This window comes from Diadema setosum, chromosome 13 (genome assembly GCF_964275005.1).
Source record: "Diadema setosum chromosome 13, eeDiaSeto1, whole genome shotgun sequence".
Lineage (NCBI taxonomy): Eukaryota > Metazoa > Echinodermata > Echinoidea > Diadematoida > Diadematidae > Diadema > Diadema setosum.
Genome location: NC_092697.1, coordinates 17,396,506 through 17,421,447, shown reverse-complemented (window position 1 = coordinate 17,421,447; position 24,942 = coordinate 17,396,506). Strand labels below are relative to the sequence as shown.

The 24,942-nt window shown below is 37.1% G+C and overlaps 1 long non-coding RNA gene across 1 annotated transcript; it reads right to left on the bottom strand.

Annotated features, from left to right (window-relative positions):
- Window positions 1-2,520: 2,520 nt before the first annotated feature.
- LOC140237227 (uncharacterized) lies at window positions 2,521-6,979 on the bottom strand. The gene is made up of 4 exons (XR_011901821.1): window positions 6,733-6,979; window positions 4,796-5,034; window positions 4,325-4,504; window positions 2,521-3,057 (listed from the first exon to the last, which is right to left on the bottom strand). It is a non-coding gene; the product is annotated as an uncharacterized lncRNA (long non-coding RNA).
- Between the last annotated feature and the right edge of the window lie 17,963 nt (window positions 6,980-24,942).

Genomic DNA, 24,942 nt, shown 5'->3' with positions numbered 1-24,942 from the left:
TTGTTTGTGCTCAGTGTGTTAGGAAGAAGAGTGTTTTGTCTTTCTAATCCTTTCATGAGGATTGTCATGTATACCAAATAACCCTCCGATAGTTGTGTCTGATTGGTGGTCGAGTGTTGCCTTGGCAACGTGGAGGTAGCCAGTAACGTGATATCTTAGTTATATATGTAGATTCCACTGTTCTGTTTTCTTTTTCTCCCTCTTCTCTTTGGAGTTCAGACAGTCAGATTAAATAAGCATTCAAATTTTGTTTATGAATAGGATGAGGGGATATACTTGTATTTTGATTTATATTTATAATTGTTGGTATTTGAGTTAAGTAGGTTTTTATAGGTTAAGATCAATGAATTAAGTGGAAGGGATAGGTGTGTGGGGAGTGGATGTCCGAGTGGTTGTGTGTGGGTGTGTATATATGCTGGGATTATCGGTGACAGTATGGTAGATGGGTAATTTTGTGTGTGATAATTGTTTATGACGGGATAGAAAGTATAGTGTGGGGAAGGGAGCGGCTTCAGAAATGTGTAGGTGTTAATCATTGACGGGTGTGGATGAATAGGATAAGTGTTATGTTGTCGAGGGTGGGTCGGATACAGGTGAGTGAGTGTGTGTTGTGTTGCGTGTGTGGTGGTGTGAAATGGAAGTGGTGTGTGGGATACCCCCTTGTGAAAAAGTACTGCAGTAGTACTGCAGTACAAGTATTGCAGTACTACTGCAGTACACGTACTGCAGTAGTACTGCAGTACTAGTACTGCAGAAGTACTGTAGTAAATTGGACACTTTACTGCAGTACTAGTACTGCAGTACTGCAGTACTGCAGTACCAGTACTGCAGTACTACCTCACTTCTTCCTTGCAGTACTAGTAGTACTGCAGTACTGGTACTGCAGTAGTCATTGCATCAGTAGTACTGCAGTACTGGTACTGCAGTACCAGTAGGCCTACTGCAGTACCAGTACTACACAGCAGTAGTACTGCAGTACCAGTACTGCAGTACCAGTATTGCAGTACCAGTACTGCAGTACCAGTATTGCAGTACCAGTACTGCAGTACCAGTACTGCAGTACTACAGTACTGGTACTGCAGTGGTACCTCAGTGGTACTGCAGTACTACTGCAGTACCACTGCAGTACCAGTACTGCAGTAGTACTGCAGTACCAGTACTGCAGTAGTACTGCAGTACCAGTACTGCAGTAGTACTGCAGTACTACTGCAGTACCACTGTAGTACTACTGCAGTACCAGCACTGCAGTACTACTGCAGTACCAGCACTGCAGTACCACTGCAGTACCAGTACTACAGTAGTACTGCAGTACCACTGCAGTACCAGTACTGCAGTAGTACTGCAGTACCACTGCAGTACCAGTACTGCAGTAGTACTACAGTACCAGTAATGATACTGCAGTACTCAGTACCGGCACTGCTGTAGTACTGCAGTACCAGTACTGCAGTAGTACTACAGTACCAATAGTGGTACTGCAGTACCGGTACTGCTGTAGTACTGTAGTACCAGTACTGCAGTAGTACTACAATGGTATTGCAGTAATACCAGTACAGGGAAACCTGGGAAAAGAGGATATCTTATTGGTCTCATCTGAATTTGCAAATATTGAAATAGTAAACATACAGTATGCCTATGTTTACAATGAGGTACTGGTTATAACGAGGACAAAATGGTGGTCCCACCAACCTCATTATAACAGGGTTACCCTGTACTTCATTACTGCAAATGAATATACATGTACAATTACAACGATAAACAAGTGACAATCTATATCCGCTTTCATAGCATACATAAACAATCAATAAAATATAATACAATGTTTGTTTTTTTCTAGAATTCAAGTACTGAGTATACATGAAACCCATGTATGTTTTTCCCTGTAGGCCTACACCCCATCTGGGGCCCATATGGGCCAAATGGGCTTTGCCAATTTAGTTCCATATTTTCCCCATATACACCACATGGGGCCCACACTGGTTTTGTCAGGGCAGGCATGTAATCTAGAAGATATTCTACAGTGTAAGTGTAGCTAGGTTGAAAGGGAAATTTGTTTTCCAAGGTGGAAACACAGATTTCTCTCATGTTAATGTTTGCAAAGTAATGAAATAACAAAAAACATACAGTAAATGTATGAAGATGAATTACAACAGACCGCTTCTGCAATTTAGTCAGATTTTATGCATGCTTTCTTCACAAAATTGAACCTTAACAACCACAAAGCTTGACTGAAGGCTTGCCCAAACCAGCAACAGCCAGGGGAATTCATGTCTGTGGAACTCGGTGGAAGGGGGCAGGTGAATGATATGCTTCATTTCTAGGCTGTTGGAAAAGAAATATCCGTAAGTTGTTATGTAATACATTACAGAAACGGTTTGTTGGCACAAGAGATGACACTTCAAGCGCTGACAGGAATAATGATCAATATGATGTACATGTATTACGAAAACATGCAATCCTGATGTAAAGTTAAGTTGAGAGGAGTAGAGAACACAAAGAACTTAAATCTGAGTAGACTTGATGTAGCATAAAATTTAAACTATTTATTATGGAAAGTCCAGCAAATGAAGGAACATATTCACAATGCATGCAAGAAAAAAAAATTGTAATGTTCTGTCAATATCATGATACAGTACATGTATAAGGAATTATATGTATTTTCAATGATGATCATATAAATAAAAATGATGCATGAAAATATTTCCAATATTTGGTTTGATTTTACAGTCCAAGTAGTAGTACATAGCCGACTTGATCCTGACACTTTTCCTTTTCATTCAAGATAACACAATCAACATTCTCCTCATTTATAAATAAAAAGAGAGAAGAAATGTCACTGAATGTGATAAATGTCCCACCATAGTCTACAATCACAAAGGCGACAGTCAATCTTTTTCTTAATTTCCAGCTGGAGCCTCTTGCACACTCTTTGTCCTCCTCCTCGTCTGCATGTTTCCTTTATGATCACGCGAGTTGGAAATCCAGTGGCAAGCCCAGTTTGTGGTCTCTTTCTCGCTGGTATCTTGCATCCCTTTGCTTGTGCATACGAATGTATCATGTCTGCAGTAGAAAAGATGATAGAAAAAGAAATGCTAAATTGTCAGTACATACCTGTGTATACATACATGTATTTCAAGATTGAAAAAGTGAAACATCATGGAAATTTTATTCCAAGTATCCAGATATTGAATCAACCCCCTCCCCCTCCACATTTTGGCGACTACTCCGCCACATGAAATTTTTTGACTGCATCGTTCCCTGACTTTTACTTTGAAGTCTTGCACATCTTTTGATACTGTCATGACGCTGCATGACGTTTTATGTATGCCTGTCAGACTGAAAATGGCTCAAAACGTGATTTTGTGTATAAAGTCTATGCAAATTGAGTTTTCTCTTCTTATTCATAAAGATCTAATCATTTTCACTTTCATGGGCTGAAACTAATTAATTTTATCATGATAATGCTTGAAATGGGTTCTGACATAAATTCTGTGGGAAAAAAATGATGAATCAACAGGCCGAAAAAACAAAAAAATACATGTACCTAAGATTACCAAGAAATTAATACAATAAAATACTGAAGAAATTGATTTTGATACTATCTTTTTTTTCAAATTCATTGTTAGAAATGCCACAAAGAATGTTTTCACCAAAAAATAGGATTCTAGGAGCTTTAATATCTGATAGGGAGCAAAATGCATGATTTTATGCATATACTGTATGACGAAAATTTCCATTTCTTTTTGTATAGCTTGGTAGATTACACCACGGGTAATGAACAAGCCAAATTTCATAGCGATTGTGCAATCAAACGCTGAGATCTCGGAGGGGGGGGGGGGGGAGGGGGGGGGTAATTGAATCAACCCCTCCCAGGCCACAGAACACTAAAAAGGGCCTGGCCTGGTTAGGGGTAAGAGGAATTCAAAGTTTATTTGATGGAAATCGGATATGGAATAGCTACAAAATCCAAAAAGTACAACTAAAAGATTGTAATAAAATTTGAATTCCAAGCTCTAATAGGATTGCTCTGTTTTGGACATCCCAGCCATTTCAAAATTGATTTTCATAAAAAAAAAAAAAAAAAAAAGAAATCCCCATGAAACTACATGGTCTTTCATACAGTTGTATTTTACAAGAGGTTTCTCACTATCCCACAAAAAAACAAAAACATGACAAAAACCTTAAGCCAAGTCTCAACCAAATCTTTATGATAGAGCTCTGTATCATATAAAAACGAACGGAAAAAAAAAGACTTTGAATGTGGAAATTAAAAAAAAAATGGCTAAGAAAGTAATTCTGTTTTTGAAGAGGGCTTGGCTTGACTTACTGAAAATAGTACTTGAGACGAAAGCATGGCAACCTTGTAAATCTGCAAACGAAGATGTCCCCTTCATGCTCGACCTGTTGTTGCCATGCAGGTCTTTCTGATCTCATGACCCACAATCTTCTCCAGAGAGTTGCCGCACACCGCCTGCCATTAGGATCCACTGATTCTGAGGATGTATGTCTGAAAAAGAGTTGAAAAGATCAAATCCTTAAATAAAATAAGAGAATTTACTAAACATAAACAAGCAGCTGACAAGACAAATGATTAATTCCTTACTTTTTTATACATGTAAAAAAAACATTCAAATCTCATTTCTCATTTTATGTGACATTTAATTTCATATAAACACTATGTTCACTGTCATTGAATTGATTTGGTTAAAAACTAACAACAGATTACAGAGGACAGAGGTCAAGGGAAAGAAAAATGACACATATAGGCAACACTTTCGAATACTAGTATTTTGCTCACCAATATCTTTCTACCAGCAAAAGAAATCTCCAGAAGCTAGAAGGCTGTCGAGCTCTTGGAAAGCTGCCTTACTCTCGAGGGGGTAATGGCGGCATCGTAGTCTCCTCAGCTCACCAATCTCCATGTTTACTGGTAAAGCAACCTGCTGTGGTGGCGCTCTGCAATTTGAATGTACACCTGCTCATGTTGGTCTAGCCTCTCCAATACTTCAAGCCTATGCAGAGTGAACATCCTCTGATCTGAAAATGCAGATGAAGAAAAGCATTCAAAAGATTAAAGACGTACTGTCGTGCATACTGTCGTGCATATTTTGAATTGATTGTAAGCGCTTTGGGCCTTGTGGGAAAAGCGCACTATAAGTAATGATAATAATAATAATAATGCTTCACAATGGATGAAACAACTAACCACTGGACTGCAGCAGGCTTTTACGCACACTGAACACCTGGGTGCTGATGCATAATAATGCATGTGTATCTCAAAACATGCCTTCCAGAAGGCGAAAGATTGGCCAGAATTATATTGCTTGAAATATGAAATAGTGAGGCATCATCCTCTCCTGATCTGCGATACCTCCACAAATCCTTCCCAAAGAGCAGCTTTACTTACTATCATCAAAAGATTCATCAAAACCCTTCTTCCCACTGTAGGTCGCCATTTTGAATTGAGACTCTATAGAAACTTTCACCTTGGAGACCAATCAAAACCCTCACAAATCACAGCTAAATCACTGATTTTGGGGGGCACCTGTTGCCCGTACATTCAATCATGTCATAGGGGTAGGGGTAGCACAGCGCTGAGGCTTCAAATTGCACATTATATGAAGACGTAATATTATATTACATGCTCAGCACACAATGGAATGTTGCCAAGGATATTACGTGGTCCGCAGCAAAGTAGTTAAACCCAAAATCTCACAGAAAGTTACTTGCAAAATGCTTGTGATGGAGTGAAGAGGTGTATCCTAACGGTTAGACTTAGCTTTAGCCTTTAGTTGACAAGAACTTTTGTCACAATCATAAGGAATTTGACAAGGAATGTCTTAAATCTAAACGTATGTCTCCTTACAGTTAGCTGCACGCGTAAGTACAAAATCAAATTCTGAGCCTCTGTGTCCAAATTCTCATTTTTGAAAGTAAAATGAGGAAAAGGTCAACTTAGGTCTGAACGATCTAATAGTACAGCCAGGTTCCCAGTCAGTAGTTGTGGCTATGGATGTGACATAGGTTTTTAGGTGGTTACTATTCAGGATATCTGGGCAAAGGTATGATGCAAAGTTGATTGTAGAGTCTCGAGGCGGCTGAAAACTCCCCCGGCTGAACTTAACATACATGTAAATAGATTCTAACGTTATATCTTATGGTAAGGGTACCACCTATCGCCAGTATCGGCAGGGTACCTGCTTGACATCGGCACCCTGGCTCCCTGCGTATTTATCATGGCTGTTTGCGTACGAACGAAAAAGTATGCGCGGGATTACAGTAAGTGTCATTAGCTTTGAAAATAATAAAAACGAAGAAACGCAAATCAAACTCACAAACAAACTAACAAACTAAACTAGTAGTAGCCCTTAGGCTATAGACATGTTTCAATTACACATTACACATGCGCTCAGTAACGACGCATGGCTGTGAAATTGACGTGTATTACCTATGGAGGGAGGGTTGCCGATCGCTAACAGCTAGAACTAACGTTGCGCGAAGAAAACGGATTGCGTGCACTAAAATTGCGCTATTTTAAAACGAAGATTTAAAACCAACAAGACGGTCACGACATTCGAAACTGTAGTATTTATGGCATATTTGAGGTAAGATTTAGGCGAATTTGTAATATATTTTTGGAATAAACAAGCTACAAATCCAATAGGATGACGATAGGTGGTACCCTCAATCATACACACAATCAACATGTAGGGTATACAGTTGAACGTAACTTACCATTAGCTGCAAGCAGCTTTGCGTGATGTGTTGATGCAGATTTTCCGCTGCCCCATTACACTACAGTCACTTCCTCATGGGAACAACAACGTGAATATTGGGCATTGTCCTTTATCCAGTCCACCGCAGGACCTTTTCCAACGCTGTCATCACAGTCACAGGGCATAAAATTTCTTCGTTCTCTGCGCTGCCATTTTGCTTTGTACGCGTTAACGTTTTACAGAATTTGAAAATGCAACTCAACGGCGGTACTCGACTCGTTGCGTAATACATGCACTGTACTCGCATCGCGAGTGTGCGCGCACGCACGCGTGCGTAGCTACTACATGTATAGTAACACCACTCAGTGGTCATAGAAGCGATATGTGCGTGCGCGCGGGCTGGCGATCACACGTGCACTCGATTGGCGCCACAAAATACTAAGTAGACACGAATGGGGGGGGGGGGCTATCGGAGATCCGGTTAGTACATTTTCGGCGCATCATGATAGAATAAAACATAAGAAATTTGATCGGATTTCAACTCCTTATGTGCCATGGTGGAAATCCCCTGTGTGCCACGTTATTCTGAGACACGGAGGTAGTCATGCTTACAAAATTCTGTTAGGATGAGCATAATAGTAGGCAAGGTGAACGAGGTACCATTTTGTAGACTTGCCGCTTTTCAAACACGGAATTTCGAATTTACATCACCCATGTTTTTCCCATTTTGCAGAGACCGCGGTTCCTTCCATGTTTCTTTGAAAAAAAAAATGCAATAAGATACCATCAGATCTTCCTACTATTAATTATCAAACATAATCATTTCGTGTGCGTAATTTTTTAGGTCAGCCCACAATGCAACAAGCAAAAACAGCACTCCAACTTTTTATCAGGCGACACTCGTGGCTAATATGAAAATTGGAATGCGTGTAAAACTCAACATTAACCTTTCCATTTCAATTCAATTAAATTCATTTATTTTCCATACTTCTCATGAGCATTGTAACAGAAATCAAACCAGTTCTTTAACTTTTTTTGTACAATGTGTGGAACACAAAATACATGGTGTTAACACAATAATTACATGTAGTGATAACTGGTCAAAATCGAAATCGAAATGGGGTTGATTAAAGAGAAGTATGACGGGACCTATATCTTGTTTGGCTGTAAGCCCCGAGTAATCAGTGTTTGCGAAAAAGAAACGGAGAACGGATCCTAGAAGTCAAGACCAGATTAGGCCTATGTCATGGAGCCAAATAAGAAAATGGAGGTAACATTTGTAGTCCCGACTTCCAGTTCTTTTGCTGGTTAGCAAAAATATACGAATATATATAGCTGAAATAATTAATACATTGTACAACTGCGATCTCTCCGGTTGACAGTAGCGTAAAAAATTTTAAATAACGCAATCCTGTCGCATTTCTATTTAATTTAATGGATGTATACAACGCGAAGGGATTTTCGGGAAAAGATAAAGAAGCATCTTTGATCCTGGGCGCAACGATATGTGTGAGATTATACAGCCAAAATGATTCATGAAATCATCGCATTCCCGCTGCATGGGCACCAACAACGTAACGTATAACCTAATCTCGCAAGTTAAGGTATAAACGTCGCACGTATATATAACTCTGAACTAATCATCGCGATCTCGCCGGATGACAGTAGCGTAAAATAGTACAATAACGCATGTTAAGCTACGTAATCGGTGTTCAGAAGAAGAAACAAACGCATTTAACTATTTGAATAGATCTGGGTTTGTTTATTATCACAATTTTAACAACGCAGTTTACAATGCAGATATTTCTTTCCTTCAGAATGGTCTACGAAGAACAGATTTGCGTAAAATGGATCACAACTTTCTGAATTCAATCATGTCGCATATTTTTCAAGAAGGGATGTAGAAAACGCGAATGGATTTTCAGAAGAAAATGAACAACGCATCTTCAATCCCTTCGGGTGCAACGATAATTGTATGAGATGACAGCCGAAATAATTTATGAAATTATCACATTCCCGCTGGGCACCAACAGCGTAAAAAAAAAGAAGAAATCCCACAAGTTACGATAAACGACACATAATGTTATGTTACTCTAATCATCTCGCCGGTGGACAGTAGCGTAAAAATAGTTGAATAACGCATGTTAAGCTACCTAGTCGGTGTTCAGAAAAAGAAATTAACGCATTTAACAATTTGAATAGATCTGGGTTTGTTCATAACCACAATTTTTAACAACGCATTTCACAATGAACATTTTCTTTCTTTCAGAATGGTCTATTAGGAACAGATCTGATGTGTAAAAAGAATCACAACCTTCTAGATTCATTCCTGTCGCTTATTTTTCAGGAACGGATGTACAAAACGCGAAGAGATTTTCGAAAGAAAATAACGCATTTTAATCCTTTCGGGCGCTACAATCATAAATTGTATAAGATTTACAGCCGATGTGATTCATGAAATTATCCCATTCCCGCTCGAAATCAGCGTAAAAATGCCTCGCATAAAGGTCCGGTAAACAACGCATGTATGTTACTTTATTTGCGCTGGTGTTTAGAAAAACTTAAACACATTTTATGCAATCTGATTTTGATAATAATAATATAAGCCTATGTTTCTCAAGAATGTAACGTGCTCTATTATATTCGAAGAGATTTTGGAAGAAAAATATCCATTTCAACCCCGACTTTTTTCGCCTTATTCACAAATAATTTACCTTTATTCTCTCGATAATAATTACCCATATTGTGTGATAACAATGCAAAGGATGTTCTAAACTTTCATCGATGGGTATATTATGACGTCGTGCTTATGTTTTTCTTTGTTTTTGATGCGTACGGTTATAACGAGGTACCGGCTGTAACGAGGTAATATCGCCGGTCCCACGGACCTCGTTACAGCGGGGTTTCATTGTATCAATATTTCAATGAAGAATGTTGGTTTAGGTAATGTGCTGTTTCTGCCATTTACAACAGAAATTTCTGATAGTGTGTGAATATTGGGTTGTTTTATACTGTCTTTTTTTTCTATACATTGTATAGTACTTTGCTGTTTCAGCCATTCACAACAGCAATGGGTTGACTTATCAGTGTCACCCATAGGGTGTGAATCCTTGATTGAGACCAATACAATGATTATGGTATATTGAATAGAAAGGTGATTTTGTTTTTGAAGCAAAGACTTTAAGGCCGTATGGAGTCAATGATAGCAATGTATTTAGATGAACATTATGTATCTTGACTTACAACTCATGATTTTATAGTCGCCTATATAGAATTTTCAAGTGTATTATATCCATTGTTTTATTTAACATGACATGATTAATTCATAGTATTTTTTTAAGGGTGAACAAGAGAATTTAGATATTAAATAATGGTATTAAGTCAAGGAACACACCAATGTATGAATTGAGGATGTCCAAATGTTTGAGGATGTCCAAATTGTGATCTTAAGACTTAGGGTATCCATTACATCCCTGAATAATGGAACTATTTAGACAGCCACTCTGCTATTTGAGATTTAGGTAAATATGAATGGGGCTTGGTTAAAAATACTGTACATTACAAGTTAATTTCCTATGCGGTATAATAAGGTTTGGCATGTTGATGAATTGTTCTAAGTATTTGAAATGCCTATGGTTAACCTACGGTATGGTATTTGTGTAATAACTCATGTATGAGTCATGCATGTGAAAGGTTAGATTTTGATCCAAAAGTTAATGTCATGTATCACGTAAATTACCATCAAGTGGATGGTGCAAGATGTCTTACAAGGAAACACAGTAACCCTGAAAGTAATTTTCTGATGTCAGTTTATTGACGATGTTATAATCAAAAGCGAGGTTAGAATACAATAGAACATAACAGAGCACGTTTGTTTTCATACAAAGAGCTATACAGTATAGTTTTATAAGCATGTGTAATTCTATTTTTCTTTGGGTGGGGGCCAATAATGTCATGTACAAATTACAGTGCTGTTGTAGAATGTTGAGTATTTCACTGCTGATATGTTAATGAAGTCAAACAATGGCAAGAATAAAGTCTCTTAAGGGCAGGAACCTCACACTAGTATAATTATGTCAATGTGTGATTTATTTTGTGACAATGTAAGAACAGTAAATACCTAATATTTGAGCTAGAATATTTACCTTACGGTGTGATTTTGTGCTGCATTAAGTCATTGATTATAGGTTTAAGACATTGAAATGGGCACTTCTTGAAAAATTACTAAATCTGGAAAAATTAATAAATCATGCATCCAGAGGTTGGCAGCTCTGTTTCAGTCAAAATATGATTTCTTGCATAAATTGGAATATTTAAAAATAGATAGCGATTTTTTTTTCTAATATGAAAGTTAAATTGCCCCCGTCAGTAAAGATCTAGTCTGAGGTTAAAATAGCGTTAACCACAGGTACTACCAAGAGGTTTGAGTTTTAGTCCATTGTATGATTTTTTTTTATAGCAGAAATAAATACATGCATGAGAATCACTAAGTTAGCTTCTACATAATTATTATTGCAATAGCTATACTTAAACAGTAATGCAGATTTATAGTACCGACAATAAGCCACTTAAAAAAAAAATCAAAAGTACTGCAGTACTCCAACTTATAAACTGCAGAAGAATCATCAATAAAACTACCTCTCAAGTACTGCAATACTACTACAATGTACTGTGCTGCCTCAAAAAAGTATTACAAAATTTAAATGAGAATGGCATGAGTACTGCAAGTATTTCGATGTAAGGTACTGCGATTTACTGCCGTATATATACTACCATAGAAGTACTGTACTACAGTACTACCTCAAAAGTACTGCAAAATAACGAGAATGGCGAGAGTACTGCAAGTACCTCGAAGGTACTGCGATTACTGCCGTACTACCATAGAAGTACTGCCGTACTACCATAGAAGTACTGCAGTACTACCTCAAAAGTACTGCAAAATTACAATGATAATAGCGTGAGTACTGCAAGTACCTCGAAGGTACTGCAATTACTGCCGTACTACCATAGAAGTACTGCAGTACTACCTCAAAAGTACTGCAAAATTACAATGAGAATAGCGTGAGTACTGCAAGTACCTCGAAGGTACTGCAATTACTGCCGTACTACCATAAAAGTACTGCAGTACTACCTCAAAAGTACTGCAAATATACTATGATTGCTGCAAGTACCTCAAAAGTACTACGAGTACTGCAGTAGTTCTGCCGTACTACCATAGAAGTACTGCAGTACTACCTCAAAAGTACTGCAAATATACTATGATTACTGCAAGTACTTCAAAAGTACTACGAGTACTGCAGTAGTACTGCAATAATACTGCAGTATTTCCTGCAGTACTTGAAGTACTTTTTCACATGGGCCGTCTTTTTTCTTGGTGTTTTAGACTAAGCTTCAGTACAGTTCAGAGGTCTGGATGTAGTAGGTTTGAGCTATTTGCTCTTATTTATCAATTTTATGTAGGTAGGATTTTCCCTCTCGGTTATGTAGATAACGTTTATCATACATCATGGTGGGTCTGAATTTGATTTCACTTAATGTGAGGGGAGTTCGTGATAGAGTAAAGAGAAAGATGATTTTTGATTGGGTTAGAATGAGAAAAGGGCTATAGTTATGCTACAGGAAATGTACAGTACCCTTGATATTGAGGGAGAGTGGGAAAGAGACTGGGGAGGACGTATCATTTTTAATCATGGGTCAAATCATAGTAGTGGAGTAATGATTTTGTTAGCCCCAGGATTGAATTTTAAGATTGATCAGGTTATGAAATATGGTGAAGGGCGTTTTGTGGTTTTAAGAGGGGATTTGTTAGGTTATAAACTGCTTCTGGGAAATGTTTATTTCCCAACAAGGGATAGGATGCATCGACAAATTGATTTTCTTGTGAATTTCGATGATTGCTTGTCAAATTTATATTCTATGAATTATTCGTTAATTTCAGGTGGAGATTTTAATGTAGTAATGAATAAAGATTTGGAGTATATGGGTGTAAGTACTAATTTGAGAATGAGTGGTAGTAAAGAATTAGAGGGGTTTTCGAAGAAAATGAATTTGATTGATATATGGCGGAAACGGAACCCAGTGTTAAAGCAATTTACTTTCAGGCAAATTGCTCCGCTGGTTCAAAGTCGCTTATACTACTGGTTTATATCAAAGGATTTGGAAAGTTCAGTACGAACATGTGAGATTATATCATCAGGAGCACCTGATCATTCTGGGATTTTTTTAGAATTAAAATCTATTCGACATAATGAAAGTTATGGGAAGTCGTATTGGAAATTCAATAATAGTTTGTGTTTTGATAAGGAATTTGTGCAGGGAATGAATGAAGAAATAAAAAGTATTGAATGGTTGGCGGAGTTTGATACTAAATCTTCTTTCTGGGATTTTTTAAAGATGAAAAGGAGAAATTTTGCAATGAAATTTTCTAAGAAAAAAAAATCAAAGGAGAGAAGATTAAGTATACAGCAACTGGAATATGAAATAAATATTTTGGAGAAAGATCTTTTGTCGTCTCCTGATAGTGGTGGAATTTTAAAAGATATAGAGAGTAAAAAACCTGAATTGAAGAAAGTGTATCATGTGTATACGAATGGATCAAAAGTTAGGTCAAGAGTGGTCTGGTATGAAGAAGGTGAACAGAATCAAGAGTATTTTGAGCAGTTGCTTAAGTCGAATAAAGAGAAAACGGTTATACGGGAAATGTGTGATGACACGGGAGATGTGATTAAAGAGAAGGATGTGATAATGCGATTGATTAGAGATTTTTATAGAAATCTGTATTCAGAAAATGACTTAGTGTGTGATGATTTTAGAGAAAGTGTATTTGGTAAGGATATTCCTCAATTAAGTGATGAAAGTAAGAGTTTTTGTGAAGGACAAATTACTAAAGAAGAATGTTGGGAATGGTGGGAGTGTTTAAAAAGTATGAAATTGAATAAATCACCTGGAAGTGATGGATTTACAGTTGAATTTTACCTTACATTTTGGCCACAGATAGGACGTTTATTGGTTGAGGTTTTTAATGAAAGAGAAAGGTTGTTTAGCAACGTCTCAAAAACAAGGTGTAATAACATTGACTGAAAAGGAGGGCAAAGATCCATTATATACAAAGAATTATTACCTATACGAGGTAGTTTTGCGAGGCAATTACAGTTGGTATTTTGCAGGGTCGGGAGTTCAGCGGGCGATATTAGAGCATATCACGAGCATCCGGGTTTTTACATATACAGTGGACTCCCGTTATAACGAAATCCTCGGGACCGGCAGTTTTCTTTCGTTATATCGAAATTTTGTTATAACCGAGCAAATAAGCAATAGAAATACATAGAGTGGATGATATTGCTGCCCAAATTTTTACTTCGTTATATAACCAGAATTTTGTTATAACCGTGTTCGTTATAATGGGAGTGCACTGTAAAACAGGGAGGTGGGAAGAGAAGGAGTGGAATCTAACCTCCCTGCTTTACATGTAAACATTCCGGTCGACCACGAAGAGAAAACATTCAAGGAGGTCGCTGCGTGTCGATTACACGCACCGCAGAAGAACGCCGATAAATCGACTCATTCAAGGTCGACCACTTCCAGCAGCACTACGCGTCAAACAATGACTAGTCCATTTTGTGCTCAATAACTGCACAGTGACCATCAGTTATTACAACTCTCCAAATTGAAACAGAAGCAAAAATAAAGTGTAAAAGCGTTCAGATGTTTGAAGTTCGCCTGTTACAACTACATATGTATCTTTGAAGTTGGAGTTGAATGATATACATTGATGAACAATTTGTTCATTATTCGACATGTTGGTGATGATCTACAGGTATTCAAATGTCGGTTGATCTATATCATAGTGTATAACCGTATTCACATGTTTTCCTAATCTAACTAGGGGATAGGTAATAATTATGATATTGACTGGCCTTGAGGGAGATACCAGATAGATATTGCCCGCACTGAAAGAATATTGCCCGAGTCGAAGACGAGGGCAATATTCTTTCAGTTTGGGCAATATTTTCTGGTATCTCCCTCGATGCCAGTCAATATTATATAGTTATTACCTATACGAGGTAGTTTTGCGAGGCAATTACAGTTGGTATTTTGCAGGGTCGTGGAGTTCAGCAGGCGACATTAGAGCATATCACGAGCATCCGGGTTTTTACATATACAGTGGACCCCCGTTATAACGAAATCCTCGGGACCGGCAGTTTTCTTTCGTCACATCGGAATTTTGTTATAACCGAACAAATAAACAATAGAAATGCATAGAGTGGATGACATTGCAGCCCAAATTTTTACTTCGTTATAACCAGAATTTTGTTTTAACCATGTTCGTTATAACGTGAGTGCACTGTAAAACAGGGAGGTGGGAAGAGAAGGAGTGGAATCTCTCTTCCCACCTCCCTGCTTTACATGCAAACATTCCGATCGACCACGAACAGAAAAAATTCAAGGACGTCGCTGCGTGTCGATTACAGGCACCGCAGAAGAACGCCGATAAATCAACTCATACAAGGTCGACCACTTCTGCAGCACTACGCGTCAAACAATGACTAGTCCATTTGTGCTCAATAATTGCACAGTGACCATCAGTTATTACAACTCTCCAAATTGAAACAGAAGCAAAATAAAGTGTAAAAGCGTTCAGATGTTTGAAATTCGCCTGATACAACTACATATGTATCTTTGAAGTTGGAGTTGAATGATATACATTGATGAACAATTTGTCAATTATTCGACATGTTGGTGATGATCTACAGGTATTCAAATGTTGGTTGATCTATATCATAGTGTATAACCGTATTCACATGTTTTCGTAATTTACCTAGGGAATAGGTAATAATTATGATATTGACTGGCCTTGAGGGAGATACCAGATAAATATTGCCCGCACTGAAAGAATATTGCCCGAGTCGAAGACGAGGGCAATATTCTTTCAGTTTGGGCAATATTTTCTGGTATCTCCCTCGATGCCAGTCAATATTATATAGTTATTACCTATACGAGGTAGTTTTGCGAGGCAATTACAGTTGGATTAGAGGAATTCAGTTTAATAATTTTAAGGTTCGGCAAGTTTTATATGCTGATGACATGACTTTATTTGTTAGACATAGGTCATCAATTGTCAGAATACAGGAAATATTAATGGAATTTTATGAATTAAGTGGTTTGAAGGTAAATATTGATAAAACAAAGGTAATGAGTATAGGGAAGAAAAAGCGAGGATCTGAAAGGTTACCAATGGGCAATTTTGCAACTGAAATAAAGATTTTAGGAGTGTATTTTGCATTGGATATTAAGGTCAGAGAAGAATTGAATTATAAAGAGATATTGAGTAAGATTAAAGGACATTTGGATTGGTGGAGACAAAGAGATTTAACTGTAATGGGAAAAACATATTTGCTTAAAACATATGCTTTGTCTAAATTGTATTATGTTTCTTCAACATTAGAGGTTCCAAAGTGGGTAGTGGCAGATATTGATAAAATTTGTTTTGAATTTATATGGAATGGTAAAGATCGAATTAAAAGGGTTATATGTTTAATATCAGGATTATAGTGAGGGCGGCCTCAGAATGACAAATTTTGAATTATTTGTTAAGAGTCAAAGAATTATGTGGCTGAAGCGATTGTTATACGGCGAGAAGCTTATGGGTTGGAAACTTTTTTTTAATTACATTTTTAGGACTGTGGGAGGAAGATTTATATTTTTGTGTAATTATGATATACGATTACTAAAGCAGTGTTTTATTCAGAAATTTTGAGGACATGGCAAGAAATGGAGAATAACCGGAATTATCAAGAAGGTAAGATTAATCCAATTTTTTTAGTAATAAGGATTATTTGTGTAAAGGGAAGATGTTTTTTTGTGAAAATTTGTTTACGAAAAATATTCATTTAGTGAAGCAAATTTTGGAAAAAGATTGTATTAGAGCAGCAGTACATTTTTACAGGTTAGGATTAGATTATAGACAGATAGGATTAGTGAAAATATAGTTAAAGTTTGGAAAATAGGGGAAGTTGTTGTAAGAAGCCAGAAATTTGAGGGAAATGATTTTTATTCTGTTGGTAAAGAGGAATATAATATTTCTTTGAAAATTTTTGAAATTGTAATTTTATTGAAAGATGTTTCATTTAGAAAGGTGTATGAACTCTTAGTTACAAATTTACAGCAATCGTATATTTTACGAATTAAAGATGGCCAAAATGATTATTTGTTTTCGAAGAAGGAAATTACACATATATTTTTAAGACCAAGGATGACAACGCTTCTAACAAAACTCAGGGAATTTCAGTATAAATTGTTACATGGAGTTGTTTATACAAAGGAAAATCTTTTTGAGTTTGGTTTCGTTGAAAATAACCGGTGCTGTTTTTGTGAGCAATCGGTAGAAAACATATAAACATTTATTTTGGGATTGTGTGTATGCTAAAAATTTGTGGCAGAAAGTGATAGATAGGTTTGAGATAACAGATCTTCGAAATATAGAGTGGAAAGATGTTTATTTTGGTGTTATGGGAAGAGACCCAAAAATGAAACTTTATAATACCATTATTTTCATTTTGAAATATATTATTTTTAGATCTAGGTCGGAGGGGAAAATTCCTACTTTTGAGGAAATTTATAAAAGAATGATAAGATTTCGGGATGAAGAAAAAGAAATTGCTTTAAAAAGAAATAAGTTGGGATTACATTTGCTGAAATGGGAAAATGTTTCTGAAACAAGGGCCTTAGTATTGTTTTTTTCTTTTTAGTATAGTTATTAGTGGTGAAGGCAATATAATGTGTTATTGGCCGCGCTCGGGGAGGGGTAAGTTTTTGTTGGCATAAAGGTTATATGATTTTATTAGCAGCTAGGAGTTTGATGAGTTTTGTTTGACGGATTTGTATTTGAATTTGGAGCGGTGCTTGCGTGCGGGCGGATGTTGCTTTTATGCATATATTAAAGGTCCATTATGCTTTACGTATCAACATTTGGAAGTCGTTTCATCAGGAAGGAAGGTGGTATCGTTTCGGGTGTGTGTGGGGTGTATGTATGTATGTGTGTTGGTGTTTGGTGTGTATGTGTGTGTGTATGTTGGTTGATGGTTGTGGGTGTGGGTGGGGTTTAGGTTTTGGTGGATCGGGGGTTGGGGGATGGGGATTTGATTTGAAAAAGGATAGTTGTAATTGTAAGAAAGATATTGGTAGAATTTATGATATTTAGGATAGATGTAGATTTGTTTGGTTGGTAGGGGAAGGGTTGGTTGGGTTTTTTTTATGAATGATTTCATTCTAGATTTGTATAACGTATTTTGTTGTTGTTGCTTTTTTAGGCATATGCCCTTGTGAGTGTGAGTTACATAATTCAGTATATTCAAAGGATATAGGTTTGGCACATGTCAATACTTTCTCGTGAAGAAATTGTCAGTAGGGTTGATTTATAATAGAATTGTTTATGTTGAAGAGAGATGATTTGCAGTATAAGTTGACAAATGGATTTGTTTGTGTTTTAAATTGTATTTGTACCGTTTATGTTCATGTTACACCCAGAATGGGTTGATTTATGAATGTTTTGAATGAAATCAATAAAATATCAAGGAAAAACAAAAAAGTGTGTGTGTGAGTATGTGTGGTTACTAGTATTTGAACAAATATTGTGATTACCTCTTTGGGCCGCAAACCACACCCCCAGGTCTGATCACTAGGACCGATCTACGATGCTGGGAGGGAGCATCCCAATCTCACAAGTCTAGCTTTGCATTTTTAGAATTTAAACTCAACGATCTGGTGCATCTGGACGGAATATTTTGGAAATATTCAATCAAGTAAACGTTAGTAAACGTTGGTTAACCATTTAAGTTGCAAGAAAAAGCCCCATCAAACTTTTTTTCTGTTACGTGATTTTCTTATTTACTATTCAAATTACTTGAAAATGTAATATAAAAGCCCATCAACGGGGGGGGGGGGGGGTGGAAGGTGGGTGTTGGAGATGGCCCACACGAGGGAGCTATTGTGCAGTTTTAGAATTTTTTTTTTCAATTTTGACCCTGCATCACAAAACCAACAAAAAGTTGCCATACATGGATTTTTAGTTAAGGGCATATTCTGAAAGAGCAGACTCTAAGATTTAAAATGATGTTTAACTCAATTCAGATGGACTCCCCTAACCTATCTAAATACTGGAAAGAAAGCACACACTCTGGAAAGTGTTACCTGAGAAAAGAGGCTCTGGAGTACAGGGTCTATTCAAGCGCTTAATTATTACCGAGCCGTCCTTGCTGTGTGATGAAAGGGACAAAACGCAGGATGTAAACAACCGGAGCAACAACAATGAAGGGATTATCAGATTAGGCTGAAATTGAGCATGCTTTATTAACATATTCTGTCCATGATTAATGCCAACTTTCAAAGCAGTAGTATTATCCTGTTAAAAGTTATAAGACTTGAAAGTGAAGAGGATGCAAAGGATTTCAAGAAATGAAAAGGGACCTCTAAGGCATATCTGATCATTCTACTCTCCCCAAAACAGGGTTGTAGAAAAACTGCTCAAAACACACTTAAGAATAACATAGAAGGATAGCTCTTTCAGAAAATATGAAAAATTCAAGATTGACAAGGTTGACCCATTTCAAATTTTATTTGAGTCCTAGCTCACGTAAAATCAAGGGGTGCGACTTTTTGTTCGTTTTGTGATGCACGGTCATTACCCCAAAGAAGCGGGTGAATCGTTCCCATGTTATTGTGCAAAGCGAACAAAAGCAGCTTTCAGATCTGATTCACATGAACTGGCAATGCCAGTGTTTCCCTAGTCTCACGTAATTATATGTTCCTAGCAGAGTCAACAGCATGTGTCAGATTGTTATCAAAATGATATACCTTCAATTCTACCATACTGACAAACATGCTTTGAGTTTACTAAAATCTTACCGTTTACCAGGCAAGAACATGAATTGAATTGAATTGAATTGAATTGAAATGAATTGAAACAGTCACGGTCTTTGTCTATTAAAGCCGGCGGAATGTTTGGGTTTGTTTGTTTGTTTTTTTTTTTCAGTTATGTTCCTTATTCAAAAGCACGAATACCCTATATCTAGATGTTCGTTAATCCGAAAATGAAAAAAAAAAGAGGAGGAAATACTCGGATGATAATATAAGGGAGCGAAGAGACCAAGTGGGAGAGGGCGATTGTAGTAGATTCCTTCCGAATAATCAGAAAGGCAAGATCAGCCACGAGTTTCCTAAGTGAATTCACGTAGGTAAATTCATGCCAGCCAGACTAGTGGGTCACTTTAATCCAACTTGGCTAATTTCCAAACGATACAAATTGATATGGAAGGCAATCTATTACGGAAATCTATGTGACATAAAAGACGTCGATTGGTTGAGAATTGAGTATAAAAACAATATCTAGAAAGGACAATACGTTAACGATGAATTTTTCATATCTATTTCGTGGAGGTATATGACTCAAAGATATGTAACATCGTGCTTCAATATACGTGTGATAGTATGAGAATGAAAATATTTGTTACAAAGGCAACAGCATCGAACCTGCCTATACGAAAACAGCCTGTCTACAAGGTATTACCGCATTCTATGTTTCCCTTTACTGGTCGTTATAGACAGGTTTGACTGTCGTATGCACATATATTTTTTATTTTGAAAATGGTTTACAATATAATTGTAAAGATGGGGTTTTGACTATTAATTGGTGGTTGTTGAGGTTATGGGGAATGATAGAGTCAAATCTAAATTTTAGATAGTCATGCTAGCGAAGATGAGATGATCATGATGATGATGATATTCAAGGCTTATATATTATATGTTTTTATCATTTCATCATTATTCTATAAACGAGAATTATTGTATTGATACTGCGGAAGATGATTATATCACTGCTGCCATTGTTGTAACACAGTGACATTATTGATATTTGATTGATTGATTGATTGATATTTCACAGTTTGCGTGTGATATGTTATAAATAATGTATTGTTGTGTTGTGGTAATGTAAACTTCAGTAGTTATTTTGTATATCATGTACGTGTTTTAACCTGCCATTCGTTTTGAATGAAGCAGTAGACCTTTTTCTTGCGTACGTTCTGCTCACACTGTCTTTTGAATAAAGTCATGATTTAACAGCGTATATATATATATATATATATTGTACAATCACAGATTATTCACATTTATACACATCTTCTGTCTGAATGCATGCACTCTCTTTTAAAGGCAGTTAAGAGACGATGCTATGAGTGACATGTTAACGATAGAAATGCTTTATGTTCGCTCGAAATTTCCTGTCTGTCGGGATGGACCTGTCATAGTGTCTTTGTCAAGGCTGGCGGAACGTTTTACAAAGCAATAGGATATGGGAACAAAGACATCAAAGGGGCCCTGAAATTCAAATGCATGTTGATTTGTGTTGATTTATGATACCCTCAACATCACTTTTGCGGTGAAACGAATGTCTAGAAACATTCCATATATTTTTAACGATTTTTTTCTTCTATTTTTCTTCAGATTACTTGGGAACGCTCACAAAAAAAAAATCCTTCCAAACCAATATTCTTGAGATGACCTCATCTGTCAATCATTGCTAAAGTACTGAAATGTTTAACAAAAGACATTGGAATGCACCTTCCCCTCGACTCAGCATAACTTGCATGTTCCCTCGCCATGTCCTTTGTTAGTCACATTAATATCACAAAAACATGCACAGAAACATGATCTGGTGCACAGTATGTTTTGTGGAATATTTCGTAAATTGTCAATCCCCAAAGTGTACTAACTCTATGGTTGAACCGAGTAGGGAAGCTTGTGGAACGGGGTATCCTTGTGAATCCGTATACAAACTGCGCCGGAAAATGTTCAAAATTTTGCCATGAAATGTACAAATGTCTCGCCGGGAAATGTGCAAACGTTCAATTTTAAAGGGAAATGTACAAACGCATTCGAGAAATGTGCAAACCATTTACTTCAACGGTATTACGTACCATTGGTATGAAATACTCAATCTGTAGCAATACTGCGCATGAACCTTTCAAATTTTCATTTTCGTGAAATCTTACCACGAATTTCACCAGAGAGCATCCTTAGGATGATGCACGGTCATTACCCCAAAGAAGCGGGTGAATCGTTCCCATGTTATTGTGCAAAGCGAACAAAGCAGCTTTCAGATCTGATTCACATGAATTGGCAATGCCAGTGTTTCCCTAGTCTCACGTAATTATATGTTCCTAGCAGAGTCAACAGCATGTGTCAGATTGTTATCAAAATGATATACCTTCAATTCTACCATACTGACAAACATGCTTTGCGTTTACTAAAATCTTACCGTTTACCAGGCAAGAACATGAATTAAATCATCTTGGGTAATATACCTCATCACATGCTGTCAATGTGGCCTACAGTATGTCGGTAAAACTCAAATGTCCCTGTACACCCACCTAAACAACACACGTTCGGAGATTATCAACCACAACACATCCAGCCGCAAAATCCTTCCCTACACTTTACACTTTATCCTACCAAATCATTCAGTTCAGGATGTACAAATCACAGGCATCGAACTCATCAAATAGAAGGAAAGCCATATCATACTCAAACGAGAATCGTACTGGATGTCTAAATTACGCACCTTACGCCCACATGGAATTAATGCTGATCCTTAATTTTTCATTCGCCCCTCTCATTTCATAGGCCCTGTTTTAATCTCCATCCAGAACCTATGAGAAGTGTTGATGTTTACAGTGTCAAGAATATAGGTGCACTCTATTCACTATATAGATCTTGTACAGGAAGGTGTCCTCTATCACTGATTTCCATTATATTTCATAAATATAAGTGTCTTTGTTATACGGCCGAAACGACTCTAAAAGGCACGTACCCATTGTCCCTCGCCCTGGTATACTATATTGTACCATGGGGGTGGGGTACCTTTGGGCACCTCCCACAGCTTTTTTATAGGTGCACCCAATTCACTATATAGATCTTGTAGAGTTAGGTGTCCTCTGTCATTTTCATTGTATTCCATGAAAATAAAAGTGTCTTTGTTATACGGCAGGATCGAACGACTCTTTAAAGGCATGTACCATGTACCCATATTGTCTTTCGCATTGGTATATACTGCATTGTGTCTACAGGGGCGGGAAACTTTGAGCACCTCCCACAGCTTTTGTCTTCACTAGGTGCACCCTATTCACTATATAGATCTTGTAAAGGAAGGTCTTTTCTATCATTTCCTTTATATTTCATGAAAATATAAGTGCCCTTGTTATACGGCCGGAACGACTTTTCAAATGCATGTACCCATATTGTCCTTCGCCTTGGTTTATACTGCATTGTGTCTATGGGATGGAGTAACTTTGCGCACCTTCCACACCTTTCTCTTCATAGGTGCACCCCACTCACTATATATATCTTGCTGAGGAAGGTCTCTTCTATCATTCCATTGATTATATTTCATTAAAATAAAAGTTCCTTGCTATACGACCGGAACGACTTTTTAAAGGCATGTACCCACAGAACATGTATATCGCATTGGTAATATATATTGCATTTTGTATGTTTCCATAGGGGTGGGTGACTTTGTGCATCTCTCACCGATTCGTGTTCATAGGTGCACCGTATATCATACATACGTACAATTTTTTCTTCATGTATGGATATCTGCTCCTGTATTAGAAGCACATTTATACATGTGTGGTTTTATTAATACGTCTGTAGAAAGCGCGTTATGTATGTAAGCAAATACACGAGAGTGTATGCACTTAATTGTGTGTACATATATACCGGATGTATACATCCACCCATATACATTGCTTATAAAGTTTGTGTGTACTTTTACCACACGTACATTCACTGCATGATCGTGGGCCAAATGTAAGAAAGAAGTCGAGTATAATTATTAATCTGATTCAAGTTCGTTGCGCCATCAACGTCCCAAATACCCCAAGCCACATCTGATTCACCCCTCACACTTCACTACCCCCACCTTACGTGTACGAACCCCTCACATTCATCCCTCGGACACCACACCACACACAGCAAGCAAATCCCAACGCCTTAAAAGGTAACCAGTGTGTTTTAACCTATGTTGGTCTATGTATTCCCAATGATTTCATTGCAATCATTACCGCTTTTTTTTTCTTTTTTTTTTTGCTTATACTATACTGCTACTACTGTTCCATTATTTCACTGCAAGTGTATGTGATAATACTGCCTTTCCGTTGGAGTGAATGCAATATTGCTGTGTATATTTGTTTGATTTCTTTGATTTTCTTTTGCCTTGCTTTTTGCATTTTTCTGTTTAAATGTATGCTAATTGGTGTGAATGACTTGTTGCTGTCTATATTCCGTTTGATTGGCTTCTTATTATTTCTATTTCTGTTCCAATGCATGAAAGTTGGTTGCTATTTTGCTTTTATGATTATGTCTCATCAAGCCCTTGAAAAAGGCTGGTTAAACAGTCGAAAGCTTGGGAAATAAAGGCCATAGTGAACATCACTGCAATGTCTGCAAGTCATTCTTCCGTCACACATAACCTCCATAAGGTGCAATCATCAGGCAATTATTACTTTCCACAAATAATACCATTGAACAATGTACTGGATTGAATTGACGCGCTTTAAAAGAAAACTGTACTGACATTTTCTAATTGTCTGATAATTCTAATCTACATTTTTTTTTTTATGCCTACAACTGGAAAGAGAGGATTCTAAAACCCAGGATAAGCCTGTAATGATTTTTTTGAAAAAAAAATGAAAACGAGCAAGCCAAGGAACGATCCACACAATTTGGCATACGTCACAGGTGCCACCCTCCGACTTTAGCAAATCGAACTACACATGTCAATTTACTGATGAAATCTCACATGAAGTACTGCAAAAACTGTTATTTAATAAAATTGCATTATGGAGCTGAAATAAACATGTTAAACAATATTGATTAATTTTCAAAAGGAATCTCTTCAAAAGCTTTTTATTTAGATAAAATTTGTGGGGAATATTTCAGATATGCAAAATCAAATTGGCATCATTGTCCGAACGTGCTGCCCATAGAAAACTGTGTGTAAAAGTAAGGTACGTTGCACTAACTATACTATGCATTGATGATGAGCGATAATGGTTCGACAGTTCAAACTTATCTAACGAAGATGAGGACGGAGTGATAGTCAACGGCAATCACGGTTTACGCCTAGTTAGAAGAAAACGGCACCCAGTACACATAGACTCTAGACTAGAATTAGGAC